This window comes from Centruroides sculpturatus, unplaced genomic scaffold (genome assembly GCF_000671375.1).
Source record: "Centruroides sculpturatus isolate CEXI.00-Female unplaced genomic scaffold, Cexi_2.0 scaffold1018, whole genome shotgun sequence".
NCBI lineage: Eukaryota > Metazoa > Arthropoda > Arachnida > Scorpiones > Buthidae > Centruroides > Centruroides sculpturatus.
In genome coordinates this window covers 45,197-60,055 of record NW_019385496.1, presented here as the reverse complement: position 1 = coordinate 60,055, position 14,859 = coordinate 45,197, and the positions used below count along the sequence as shown (strand labels likewise).

Sequence of the window (14,859 nt, the reverse complement as noted above, 5' to 3'; positions counted from 1 at the left end):
GAGTGTATTCAAAAATTAAAAAACTTTTCAAAGCTTCATGGCAATCGTACTATGCCACAAACCTTCGCTGGAGTATATTAAACAACTTCCCAAAGTTTCACGCCAACCGGATAAACGGTGTGGTAATGCATGAATGACACACACACACACAGACAGACAACCATACATTCATTTTTATATATATAGATTTTAATCGCCGTTGAATAAGGAATGTTTCTTTCACACGAAATGTATAAAATTACAGTACTGTATTAGACTTACGGTAGCTAATTTACATACTGTACAGACGATAGTTCGCCTAAACTCTCCGTAGCGTAGCGCTAGACGGCGGAGAGCATATATACATAATTATAATAAAGTTACAATAAATTAAGTTAATATATAATTATATATACAGTACCTAATTTATATATAATTATATGTACTGTACAGACGATACTAAACTCAATTTACCCGCCTAAACTGTCCGTAGCGTGGCGCTGGACGGCGGAAAGTAGTTCGGCTGCCCGATGACGGTTTATACGTAATTATAAGAGTTTTTTTACCGTTGTTTACGGATACCGCCACAATTTTTTCGCCGTCTTATAGAAATCGTAATTATAGGAACCCGTCTTATAGGGGATCTACTGTATATTATTAAAAACTTTTATTATTAATTAATTATTTCAAAATGGCAAGGTTAAGTTTGAGGATAGAGACCAGTTTTATAGAAAAAATTGTAAATGCTGTTAACAATTAAAATCATTAAGTCCGACTCATTTCGAGATATGACACATGACATCTATCTATCTCCCCTCCCCTTCGATCTTTAACCAGCAAAGTATAATTGCATCTATGCCCCTCATATACAAGACATCGTGCCAAATTTCGTTTCTTAATCTTTACCCCATATCCTGAAATATTAAACGAAATAAACGCCAACAAATACACATGGAATTTTATCTCCATTTTACTTTTTCGGCTGTCGTAATACTGGAAAGTATTCTAATCATCTCAAATTTTTGTATATTTTTGCAATTAGCATTCTAAATGGATCATCCTGTAAATGTATAATGAAGTGTTTAATGAAGTGTTTCGTCTGGTATAATTCGAACAGAAGAAAAACAGAATTTTCTATTTTTAATTTTCTTTCCGTTCGAAATACTCAAACTCGAGCGGTGGATGTCTGAGAATTCGAATGAACCACTCCAGAAAATTTTCTGGGGTGTTCCATCTGTCTCACCCCATTGTGGACTGAACCCACGACCGGTATGGAAAAAATAAAAATAAATAAATAAAGAAAACAATACAATTGCCCAATTTTTAAATAATAATAATAATATAAAAATTTTTTCAGATAAATTCGTTACCTTTTAAGATAATTTGAAATTTTTGTTCAAAAATCCAAGCATTTTTGTAATTTTTTTACTTCGAGATAAAGAAACAACAGCATGCCGAATAAGTGTTTTGTGACTTAGTGTCTGGCTACTGCAAATCTTTTTCGATAAATGCGAAATTACTGAATAAAACATTTTCTATACAGCTATATATAAAAACAACGAAGGCCATAAATGGACTGTTCTTACGTGGTGTCGCGGTCTAGATGAAGAATTGAGTAAATGGCTGTCTACGACGGTAGATAGATAGCTTATTTGATGACGTGTCGAATCGACCGGTGCAAAGTTTGGATCACGTGATTTAACACGCGCGTTATATCATCACAGATAAAAAGCAGCGCACATTTTTCAACCTCGTTTGCCGTTACTTCGCTACCGAATGACACAAACCAGAGGTGGCAACAAGCGAAACAGAAACTAAACGAACAAAACGACGGCGATAAGCGACGAACCGTACCATAAACGCATCAATAATACAATACCCTATTCCAGAAAGAATAGATCACGACCCGTAGAACTTTGACACCGCGTATGTACTGTTTACGTGGGTGGTGGTGGTGGTAGAGTGTTATGTATCTCATTTAGCTTCTAGTTTATTTTAATTATAAAAGAAAAAAAAAAAACAAAACGAGAAACATTTTACATTTAGATCGTTTATAGAAATAGCAATTTGCTATTCAATTTACTCGTCTTGACGTTCGTTTACCCTAATTGCATCCGGAGAAACTCGAAGAAGTAATAACGGGAGGAAATAATAACCTCATGAATAACAAGGCGGTTAATAGCCTGTCTCCCTCTCTTCCACAAAACAGACATTTAAATGGCATTGTCTGTACGGATTGCCGTGATACAAAATTACAACGGGGGCGGCAATCGATAACGCGATTTGCACAGAAATATGTGAATTTTACGTGACTCGCGTAAAGATGCCGATTCGCGTGAACAACGGGAGTAAAGAAAAAAAAAACAGGGAATTAATCACGTGCTCAAAGAAATTAAACCCTTTTCGTGCCACTCTCTCTCTGGGCAAACGTAAATTAATATCGTTGATGGGCGAGGTCTCGACCAGATAAGAAAAACGGCGCAAACGTGACGCCTTACAAACAGTTGACATAACAATAGAACTTTTTATTCGGTATTTACATGCACGTTTAAATAAATAGGGTCGAATTCGTTACTCGAGAATTGTAAGAAGATTTACGTGATCAACGAAACGATCACGTGGCTGGACACTTACTATATATATACTTTTTTTCAGCCAACCAATTGGCGCTAAATCCCATTTTACGGGCCATCGATTCGAAACGTCACGACAAATCTCGCTAGGCCACCTGATCGGAAAAGATGTCACCGCCATAAGATTTAATAACGCGCAATTGACACGTGATTAAATATACAGTATCTTGATTGGTCACGCCACGGTTTAAACGCATTCGTCATTCAACCGTTTCCGAATTTTCGGCATTCATTCATTCATTCCGAGTGTACAGTTTTAAAATCACTTATTACTATGCAAAGAATCGTATAATTACTCTATTCCGAAGCAATTATTATACAGTAGTATTCATCTACAATTATAAAAAGACTATTAAATTTGCAGCCGTGCTGCCTCGATAACAATTTGTGGTTAGACAATGGAAGAAGACTAGAGTAACAAGGTTAGACTTTAATAGATATGGCGATGAATTATTCTATAATGACACCAGAATATAAGTGGCTACTACTATTACTAGAGCAATAAATTTTTAAACTATTATTAGATTCCCTTTTCAGTAACAATCCTTTATAAAATCTCTCATCCCAAATCGATCAATATCACAATTTACGGAAACATTTTTATTGTTATAACAGTATATGAAGTAGAACTGTATCAACACCATTATCTTACAATAAAGAGCGGTTTCATTTCTTGATACATCAAGCGTTAGAGCTTAATAATATGTCCCCTTCTATTACAGTAACACAATAAATATACTTACTGTAATTCTAATTACTGTATATATTGATATTTCGATCTATTTTTTCTGTAATATAGGCCTATATATATTTTAAAGTCGAGTTAATAATACACAACGTACTGTACCTAGTTACCAAGATAGAATTTTAATGTTTATTAAGTAAATAATTAAAATTCTATCTGCAAAATTGCGTCACGTTTTTGTAGACATAATATACTGAAGCTAATCAATCTTCCATTAGTAAGTGGCATCTTCGATTTAGGTCAACTACTTAAGTGCTAATAAGCAAAGTAACTTTATTTATTTATAAAACTTTACTCTGTAAATAAGAGAATAAACGCTGCAACTAAGGCATTACCGCTACATTTGCTTAAAATTTACTGTATTAGCAATAAACAATAAATATGACCAATTTAAAGTAATAAAATTTTGATTAAATTGCAATGTTACGAATAAAACTTAATTTTATACTAGAAATAATCAAGATTTATGGACAATCTCACAAACGACAACGTAATTTGAACACATAAAATTAATTCTTAAATTTGATCAATTTGTTCGTCCTCCATCTCCAGCGGACACGTTTCGAGTACTGACAGACACACAGAACGCTATTGTATTTACCTTTCTAACTGAAATTCTAATGTTTAGATTTTTATAAAAATTTAGTAATATTTTACTGATTCGATGGTGTTTCGAACCATTCAAACCGTATCGCAATTTAATACACAAGGGATCTTTAATTCCCAATATATTCCCGACTATTAACTATTCCAGAAGAATTTAATTAAGAAAATGTAATTTATTTCCGAAAGGAAAGTAATTGAAACAAAACAAATGTCAAAACAATACACTTTCAAATTGCTTAAATTAACTTAGAAGCTATTGTTACAATTTTCCGATTAAAATCGAAGTAGGACCGGATGTAATTTTGGAAACAAGATTTTTATTAATTCAAACATCGCGACAAACAAACGGACACCCCATCCGAATTACAAACACTTGACCTATGATCCAAAAGGGTCGAATTGGAGAATAATCTAACATAACGAATCAATCCATCACGTTCTGTCAAGTGTTTACAACTAATACTACAACAGTACTAATTAGAGAACAAATATTTTTCTCCCTGTATTTAGTCTTGTAATTTGACTTTTGAACTTTATTCGAGCGAAAGAGATGAAACATTAATATTAATGTAGTACAAATAAGTATAGTTGCGTTACGAATTTAATTCGCTGTAAAGTCAAATAGCTTCACTTTAAAGCAATAGATTGTACAGTACATATAATGTTTCCACTCTCGTGTTGCCGGAAAGCAGTGAGTTAATTATAAGATACGTAACCTAAGAGAAGAGTAATTAAGTTTATATAAGACAATTACGTTGCTATATATTCCTCATATTTAACCTCATATTAAATACAGGAATATTTTCTATTAGTTCAGTAGCAATTATTGATATACAAGTCGACCCCCTATAACACTGTTGATAATTCCGTTTTATATGAATTCCGTGTTGTACGAGTCACTTAGATTTTACAAATACGTGAGCCGTTCACAGCCCAGCACACGTATTTGTAAAATCTAAGTGACTCGTACAACATGGAATTCATATAAAACGGAAAAATTAACAGCGTTATAGGGGGGTCGACTGTACCTCGTATAATAAAACAATCAAAAAAAGCCCAAAGAAATACATATGTTGACTCTCGAATTGTAGTTTCGTGAGAGTCGCAATCATCGATAATGCCATATGATACACTACTGTATCAGTTTTTATTGTTAGATTTCTGTGATTTATTGCAAAAATCAATAAAAGATAACGTTTTTCTCACAGTTGTTTTCTTAGGAAACATGACATTTAGCAAAAAAAGGGGAGGGACATTGCAATACGTGTTTATAAGTTATTTTCGCGTGAATTTTTCCTATTTGTAATAATCTGCATGCAAATTTTATTTACACAATCGTTTATATTTGCACAAGTTTTGTCGAGTTTACGCATCGACTGATAAATATGCAAATTGAGCGAAAGAGAGAAGAGAAAAATCGATTCCTTTACTAAAAATGGTAGCTAGAGTTTTAATTACTAAGCAATATGGATATCGCGTGAAAATTTCATTTTTCATCGCAATTATTATTACTTCACAGGTTACTCCCATTATTATTATTATTATATATAAAAGCATTGGAAACTTTACGAAGAAAAGTTTGTTACGATAACGACAACGTAATAGTGTAACTTCGTCGACAAAGTCACCTTCGATCGAACAGATACTATATACAAGTAATTTGGAAACTTTAGCAATAAAGTTTTGTTGCCGTAACGGCGTAATGATGGCCGCTCGATATTTATTTCACTATTGAAAGTAACGTTGCGATGTTACTCTATAAATTACTCAAATTATTATTATAGAAGACGTAACCCAATCGTTAGTATTAATTTAATAAACAATTTTACTTAATAATTTACTACTAACGTGGCATTTTATATGTTAAGTTTTCGTGTATATTGCTGTCTATTTAAGCCATACAGCTTTATACTGTATTTTCTATTGAACTTTACTATAATATATGGCGAAGATTTGTTTCTATGGCAGCACGTTTCTCTTATAGATGATGTCAGACTTCTACATAGCAACACGACAAACGTATTTTATATCATTTCGAGCGAATGATAAGAGTTGTAAGCTTACGTACGGTGTTACACTTACGTTGTTACTATGGTAGTATCGTTGGTGTTGTAAAAAGATACGGGGGAATCGGATTATTTACAATTAAATATAAAAGAAATTCTAGAGTTAGTACACAATAGTCGATATAAATGTTGCTATGGTAACATAGCGCAAGACTTCATTGCGGTAAATTATGACTTTTGTGTGAAAGAATCGTGTAATGTTATTATGTTCGCACTTAATTATATTAAAATTTTTAATATTTTATTGTTGTAGTAAGAGAGTTAAATAGGAATTGATATGTGAAATGTATTTAATCGGTATGACATAGACGAAAATCTTAATACTATAGTAACACAAGAAATAGTGTTTATAGTACTGTATTAATTATATTACAGTGCGGATAATTGTCATAGAAATATGAAATTATAATTCATTTATCGATATTAAAATAGCATTATGTTACTATAGTATCATTAAAATGTAATTAGTGCCACGCTAGACTATTTTAAAACGGGTAGTAGTAGTTACGAATTTAAAAGAGTAACACTTTTATAAATATACCGAATGATTTAAATAAAATTTTATTGTCGGAATAGCCACATCAAACTGCCAACAACGGACAAACAACCTTTCAAAGGAGTTATTTATTACCTTTTTGTTCGGTAAAATATATATATATATAACTTCCACCAAAAGCAATTTATTACCTAAAGAGCAATGATACTATAGCTGTGTTTTTATTATTAAAAAGAAAACTTCGTGTTCTCTTAACTTTAATATTTAAAGCTTACAAATGTTTGTGAGCTAAATTCGGTGCCATTTTGTTACTGTAACAGCAAGGATGCCAGAAAAATTGCACGCAATACTTCGTCGATAGACTATACGTAGGGAAGAATTCATCAGTTATGCTAATAGTACGCACGTTTAATAGTTGTTAAGCTAAAATACTACACATTCTTCTAAGAATAAACCAGTATACAGTCGACCCCCCCTATAACACTATTGATTATTCCGTTTTATATGAATTCCATGTTGTACGAGTCACTTAGATTTTACAAATACGTGAGCCGGGCTGTAAACGGCTCACGTATTTGTAAAATCTAAGTGACTCGTACAACATGGAATTCATATAAAACGGAATAATCAATAGTGTTATAGGGGGGGTCGACTGTATACTGGTTTATTCTTAGAAGAATGTGTAGTATTTTAGCTTAACAACTATTAAACGTGCGTACTATTAGCATAACTGATGAATTCTTCCCTACGTATAGTCTATCGACGAAGTATTGCGTGCAATTTTTCTGGCATCCTTGCTGTTACAGTAACAAAATGGCACCGAATTTAGCTCACAAACATTTGTAAGCTTTAAATATTAAAGTTAAGAGAACACGAAGTTTTCTTTTTAATAATAAAAACACAGCTATAGTATCATTGCTCTTTAGGTAATAAATTGCTTTTGGTGGAAGTTATATATATATATATTTTACCGAACAAAAAGGTAATAAATAACTCCTTTGAAAGGTTGTTTGTCCGTTGTTGGCAGTTTGATGTGGCTATTCCGACAATAAAATTTTATTTAAATCATTCGGTATATTTATAAAAGTGTTACTCTTTTAAATTCGTAACTACTACTACCCGTTTTAAAATAGTCTAGCGTGGCACTAATTACATTTTAATGATACTATAGTAACATAATGCTATTTTAATATCGATAAATGAATTATAATTTCATATTTCTATGACAATTATCCGCACTGTAATATAATTAATACAGTACTATAAACACTATTTCTTGTGTTACTATAGTATTAAGATTTTCGTCTATGTCATACCGATTAAATACATTTCACATATCAATTCCTATTTAACTCTCTTACTACAACAATAAAATATTAAAAATTTTAATATAATTAAGTGCGAACATAATAACATTACACGATTCTTTCACACAAAAGTCATAATTTACCGCAATGAAGTCTTGCGCTATGTTACCATAGCAACATTTATATCGACTATTGTGTACTAACTCTAGAATTTCTTTTATATTTAATTGTAAATAATCCGATTCCCCCGTATCTTTTTACAACACCAACGATACTACCATAGTAACAACGTAAGTGTAACACCGTACGTAAGCTTACAACTCTTATCATTCGCTCGAAATGATATAAAATACGTTTGTCGTGTTGCTATGTAGAAGTCTGACATCATCTATAAGAGAAACGTGCTGCCATAGAAACAAATCTTCGCCATATATTATAGTAAAGTTCAATAGAAAATACAGTATAAAGCTGTATGGCTTAAATNAAAAGGCCTTAAAATACACAAGAAATTACACTAAAGTTACATTAAATTTTACATCAAAGTCACGCGTAACTTCTTCTTTCTTTCTATATTTATTATTGATAACAATACTTTTCTTGTTACTATTTATTTTCTTTTTTATTATTTTGGAAAGTGGAACAAATTCGTCCCTCCCTTTTTACGAGAAAAAAAAAATAATATTTCCACCTTTTTCGTGTTCAAAAACTTAATTCTTTTTATACTTGATACAATGTTTTTCCAGTGGAGAATTTTTTAAATCTCACAGAAATGTCATAAAAATGAAAAATATAATTATTCCAAAGATAAAATGTTTTTTAAAAACATCTAAAAAAAAAAAGAAAAAGTAATTAAGTTTACGAGTTTAGCAATTTCGAATTTTTTTTTTTTAAATCATAAATTATTTAAATACTTTGAAATATTTTTATTTGTCTTGTTTGAATTTTAAACGAAACACGTCAATGTGTATTTCTTTAGGAACGTTTAAAAAATATTTTACATTATAAAGACTCGTTCGAATTAATTGCAGATTATTATAAATAATGTTAAAAAGAAGCGAATAAAATACATGTTTTTTTTTTCTACACAATAATACACGAAAGAATTATTATTATTGTTTTTTTTAATGTAATTTTTACAACAATTTTGACTTCGATATTGCAGTATGTCACGTTTCTAATCGGGGTGTTTTTTTTTATTGCGATCGTGTTCAAAATAAACTTTAGAAAATAAAGAAATTTTTTAAAAATATCAAAGAAATCGAAAGTTGTATGAAAAATAATAAGAAATTCGAGCATCCACCGAGAGAAAAAATGAACTTCTCTAAATTCCCACATCAAAAAACATCGAAAACATATGTCAAAATTGTTTTTTGGGAAAAACAAACGTTAAAATTAGGGTTTTTTTGGGGGGGAACAAATGTTAAGATTGGGGAAAACAAACGTTAAAATTGGGGCGTTTTTGGAGAAAAACAAACGTTAAAATTGGGGTTTTTTTGGGGAAAAACAAATGTTAAAATTGGGGGAAACAGACGTTAAAATTGGGGAGTTTTTGGAGAAAAACAAACGTTAAAATTGGGGTTTTTTTGGGGAAAAACAAATGTTAAAATTGGGGGAAACAAACGTTAAAATTGGGGGGTTTTTGGGGAAAAACAAATGTTAAAATTAGGGGTTTTTTGGGGAAAAACAAATGTTAAGATTGGGGGAAACAAACGTTAAAATTGGGGAGCTTTTGGAGAAAAACAAACGTTAAAATTGGGGGTTTTTGGGGAAAAACAAACGTTAAAATTGGGGAGCTTTTGGAGAAAAACAAACGTTAAAATTGGGGGGTTTTTGGGGAAAAACAAATGTTAAAATTGGGGAGAAACAAACGTTAAAATTGGGGAGTTTTTGGAGAAAAACAAACGTTAAAATTGGGTTTTTTTTGGTGAAAAACAAATGTTACAATTGGGGGAAACAAACATTAAAATTGGTTTTTTTTTCGGGGGGAAAACAAACGGGGTTTTTCCCAAAGTTGCTCATCTCTACGTTAAAAATAATCGAAAACGACAGCGTGGAATGAGAAATGTCTAAAAATGTTCATTTCTATGATTAAGAAAACTTCGAAAATAGTAATTTTAGACGTGAAAATCTCTTTAAGAAAATTAGAAATTTCATTAATTAGTAAATTACTTAGATATTTTTAGATTGTTTGGAATTCGATACGAATTTAAATCCGTATTTTAAATAAATAAAACAAAAAACATTCTAAAGAGAATTGTTTAACGAATTAACTGNAATAATCAACAGTGTTATAGGGGGTATTGTTACCAGAGTAGTAATATCTTTACTTAGATATCATGAAGACATTATAACTATTATAAAATTTGTAGAAAGGAGGAAAGCAGTATCATCTGGTGTTACACCGGATGTTTATAGTATAAGGACCCAAGTATAGTTTCAAATTTATAGCATCCTGTCGAGCGGAAAAATTTTATTTTGTAGCAGCACAATTTTCAAACCGTAGTAGTAAAAAAAAGTGTGCCAGGAATATTGAAGTGGTGCCGTTTCTGGTACTAAGCCAATTTGTTACTTCTGTCTACCGAGCGTGAAAGATATAATAAGAGAAGCGATGCTACCGAGGTATCAAGCAATATCTCTAAAGGTTAATTTCCACCCTTCTAATGGGATTTTATCCTAATCGTTCTTCCGCTAGACTGTTTGCAAGGCAGCACTAACTACTTGGTGTGTTTTTTCCTATTAAAATTTATTCTTGTGATAGTAAAATGACGTTTACACTCGAGCCTAAATCGGAGTAATGTTTTTGTACTCTAATAATAGCGCGAGATTTCCGAAGGAGTAGAGTAAATTAACTAACCAAACGGCTGGTAAGATACCCCCCGACAGTCGATGAAGATAGTTCGTTTCTGGAAAGAACAGGGCAGTAACAAGATACTTTATACAATATCGATTTGTAACATAGTCAACAAACTCGGTGGTAGAGCCGCTTTTGATGACGTTAACTAGAAAGAGAGAGCAGTCGACTGTCTAAAGGAAATCCTGAAGATGTTCCCGTATCAGTTATATATTAAGAATTCGATCACGCTTGACCCATGTTCCGTTATGATTTCATAACACAACAATATCTATATGAAGAAATACTAATTAATTATTCAAAAATTAAAAAGATAACTAACACTAAAACAAATAAGGAGTTATAGATTATACATAATAGAAAAGGTAAAGAATTTCATTGTTATAGAGAATAGAAATGTACAATAAAACACTAAATATAACACCAAAAATAAACGAGCAATAACGTAACAATAAGAAAAACAGAAATCATTACAGAAGATGTAGCCTAAAAGGGCCCTAAAATACACAAGAAATTACACTAAAGTTACATTAAATTTTACATCAAAGTCACGCGTAACTTCTTCTTTCTTTCTATATTTATTATTGATAACAATACTTTTCTTGTTACTATTTATTTTCTTTTTTATTATTTTGGAAAGTGGAACAAATTCGTCCCTCCCTTTTTACGAGAAAAAAAAAATAATATTTCCACCTTTTTCGTGTTCAAAAACTTAATTCTTTTTATACTTGATACAATGTTTTTCCAGTGGAGAATTTTTTAAATCTCACAGAAATGTCATAAAAATGAAAAATATAATTATTCCAAAGATAAAATGTTTTTTAAAAACATCTAAAAAAAAAAAGAAAAAGTAATTAAGTTTACGAGTTTAGCAATTTCGAATTTTTTTTTTTTAAATCATAAATTATTTAAATACTTTGAAATATTTTTATTTGTCTTGTTTGAATTTTAAACGAAACACGTCAATGTGTATTTCTTTAGGAACGTTTAAAAAATATTTTACATTATAAAGACTCGTTCGAATTAATTGCAGATTATTATAAATAATGTTAAAAAGAAGCGAATAAAATACATGTTTTTTTTTTCTACACAATAATACACGAAAGAATTATTATTATTGTTTTTTTTAATGTAATTTTTACAACAATTTTGACTTCGATATTGCAGTATGTCACGTTTCTAATCGGGGTGTTTTTTTTTATTGCGATCGTGTTCAAAATAAACTTTAGAAAATAAAGAAATTTTTTAAAAATATCAAAGAAATCGAAAGTTGTATGAAAAATAATAAGAAATTCGAGCATCCACCGAGAGAAAAAATGAACTTCTCTAAATTCCCACATCAAAAAACATCGAAAACATATGTCAAAATTGTTTTTTGGGAAAAACAAACGTTAAAATTAGGGTTTTTTTGGGGGGGAACAAATGTTAAGATTGGGGAAAACAAACGTTAAAATTGGGGCGTTTTTGGAGAAAAACAAACGTTAAAATTGGGGTTTTTTTGGGGAAAAACAAATGTTAAAATTGGGGGAAACAGACGTTAAAATTGGGGAGTTTTTGGAGAAAAACAAACGTTAAAATTGGGGTTTTTTTGGGGAAAAACAAATGTTAAAATTGGGGGAAACAAACGTTAAAATTGGGGAGTTTTTGGAGAAAAACAAACGTTAAAATTGGGGTTTTTTTGGGGAAAAACAAATGTTAAAATTGGGGGAAACAAACGTTAAAATTGGGGAGTTTTTGGAGAAAAACAAACGTTAAAATTGGGGTTTTTTTGGGGAAAAACAAATGTTAAAATTGGGGGAAACAAACGTTAAAATTGGGGAGCTTTTGGAGAAAAACAAACGTTAAAATTGGGGGTTTTTGGGGAAAAACAAACGTTAAAATTGGGGAGCTTTTGGAGAAAAACAAACGTTAAAATTGGGGGGTTTTTGGGGAAAAACAAATGTTAAAATTGGGGAGAAACAAACGTTAAAATTGGGGAGTTTTTGGAGAAAAACAAACGTTAAAATTGGGTTTTTTTTGGTGAAAAACAAATGTTACAATTGGGGGAAACAAACATTAAAATTGGTTTTTTTTTCGGGGGAAAACAAACGGGGTTTTTCCCAAAGTTGCTCATCTCTACGTTAAAAATAATCGAAAACGACAGCGTGGAATGAGAAATGTCTAAAAATGTTCATTTCTATGATTAAGAAAACTTCGAAAATAGTAATTTTAGACGTGAAAATCTCTTTAAGAAAATTAGAAATTTCATTAATTAGTAAATTACTTAGATATTTTTAGATTGTTTGGAATTCGATACGAATTTAAATCCGTATTTTAAATAAATAAAACAAAAAACATTCTAAAGAGAATTGTTTAACGAATTAACTGAAAATCTTTTAATTAATTTTAAAATTTTTATGAGCAAAATCTCTGACGTAAATAAAATATTTACCAATTAGCTTGAAAGTTAATCGTAATTTTTCAAATTTCATTAATCTAAACAGTTGAAAATCGATTCGGATTGGTCAAAATGTAGACAAAAAAAAGTTTAAAGATATTTAATAAATTAATTCAATGAAATTAAACTCAAAAACTTGTTATTATTATTTGACGATTTCGTCTGTTTTTCCTTAAATTTTAAGTTAAAAAAAATAATAAAAATCAATTCGTTCAACAGAATTTCGAAGAGTAAAATCATCCGTCACGAAATTTTAGTGTCGGCACGTTTAAGTTCATATATGCAAATTTCCTCATTGTTTTGGAAAATTGTTGATTGTTTCGTGTTTGATAGGCTTTCAGCTTAACGGACATTAAATTAAATTTCTGACATTCGACTAATTTCACAGAAATTTCCATAACACAAAATTATAGGCCCGCAGCTAAAATGGCGTAATGAAATTTCGTTATAAACGTATATTACAATACACTAGAGCTTTAAAGTATTATTAAATTTAACAATTTTGTACGACAACGGCTATTAATTTTTAAAGTTTCTAAACTATAACGAACTTAATTTTGTTTAAAACATTTCTTTCTTACATTCTCCTATTAAAAAAAGCGTAATATAAAATCCAAAAAGATCATTTATTTATTTATTAATTTTTAATCATATTTTTTAAATTTATTTAATTTAAAATATATGCTCTCCACCCGAAATTAGTAGTGTCTTGCCCCTGTACATTATACTTTTCCTGTTAACAACAGAGACGTGCCGTCATCTAACTCGTCACAGGAAACAATTTTTGACTTGAAATAACGTAACTTCCGGTTTTTTTAAGCCTCCTATCCGTAAGCTTTCTATATCTGGTCTTATTTTTTATCTATCTAACCCCGTTCTCGAGATTAAGGACACCCACACAGACAGACAGTCAGACAGACAATTTTTCAAATTGCAGCTGTTACTAAGGTTTAGTGTATTGTATAATTCGATACACACGTCAGAGTGTTGTTCTTTTTATGAAAATTATGAAGTATTTTACGAATAAACAACAGACAAATCTTTGTTTACTCTCCTTGTTAACGTGGGAAGTATTTTTGTGGTGTTCGTTGTATTATATAAAGCTAAAATTCGTATAGAAATATATGTAAAATAACTTATATTTATGATATCATGTGTTATTTAATACAGTAATAGCAATACTTAGGCTATATACAGTTGACTCCCCTATAACACTGTTGATTATTCTGTTTTATATGAATTTCATGTTGTACGAGTCACTTAGATTTTACAAATACGTGTGCCGGGCTGTAAACGGCTCATGTATTTGTAAAATGTAAGTGACTCGTACAATATGGAATTCATATAAAACGGAATAATCAACAGTGTTATAGGGGGTCGACTGTATACATTCGAATAATCTTTTGGTGTGTTTATTTTTAATTAACACTTAAAGCATGTAAAAAAAAAAATTAAGAAATTAATTAAAATCTGAAATATAAACAAATAAACAGCGGTTTTTGATTTCCAAAAACACCATTTTTCTTAGAAAATTAAAGGTTAATTACGTAGTTTTCTAGGTCTGTCAATTCACAAAATATCTTTATAAATTGGAAAATAATTGTTTATTTTTAATTGTTCAAGTAGCAAAAAAAATGGACGAACAAGTAAACAAGAAAAAAATGCAAATCGAGTAATATTCAAAACGATCCAATGGGAACGTTTCACCTTCGACACACGTGCCAGACGTCACACCATCT

At 30.5% G+C, this 14,859-nt stretch overlaps 1 protein-coding gene across 3 annotated transcripts in view; it reads right to left on the bottom strand.

Moving 5' to 3' along the window:
• The window catches only part of LOC111639529 (ubiquitin-conjugating enzyme E2Q-like protein 1), a 29,077-nt gene that overhangs the window by 6,460 nt on the left and 7,758 nt on the right, over window positions 1-14,859 (bottom strand). Inside the window, exon 1 of one of the 3 annotated variants that reach the window (XM_023385414.1) lies at window positions 1,350-1,384. The exons of the other annotated variants lie outside the window; for them this stretch is intronic. The gene's annotated coding sequence lies outside the window, so the exon portion shown is untranslated. Of the gene's footprint in view, window positions 1-1,349; window positions 1,385-14,859 lie in introns of those variants that run through there. 3 annotated transcript variants of the gene reach the window in all.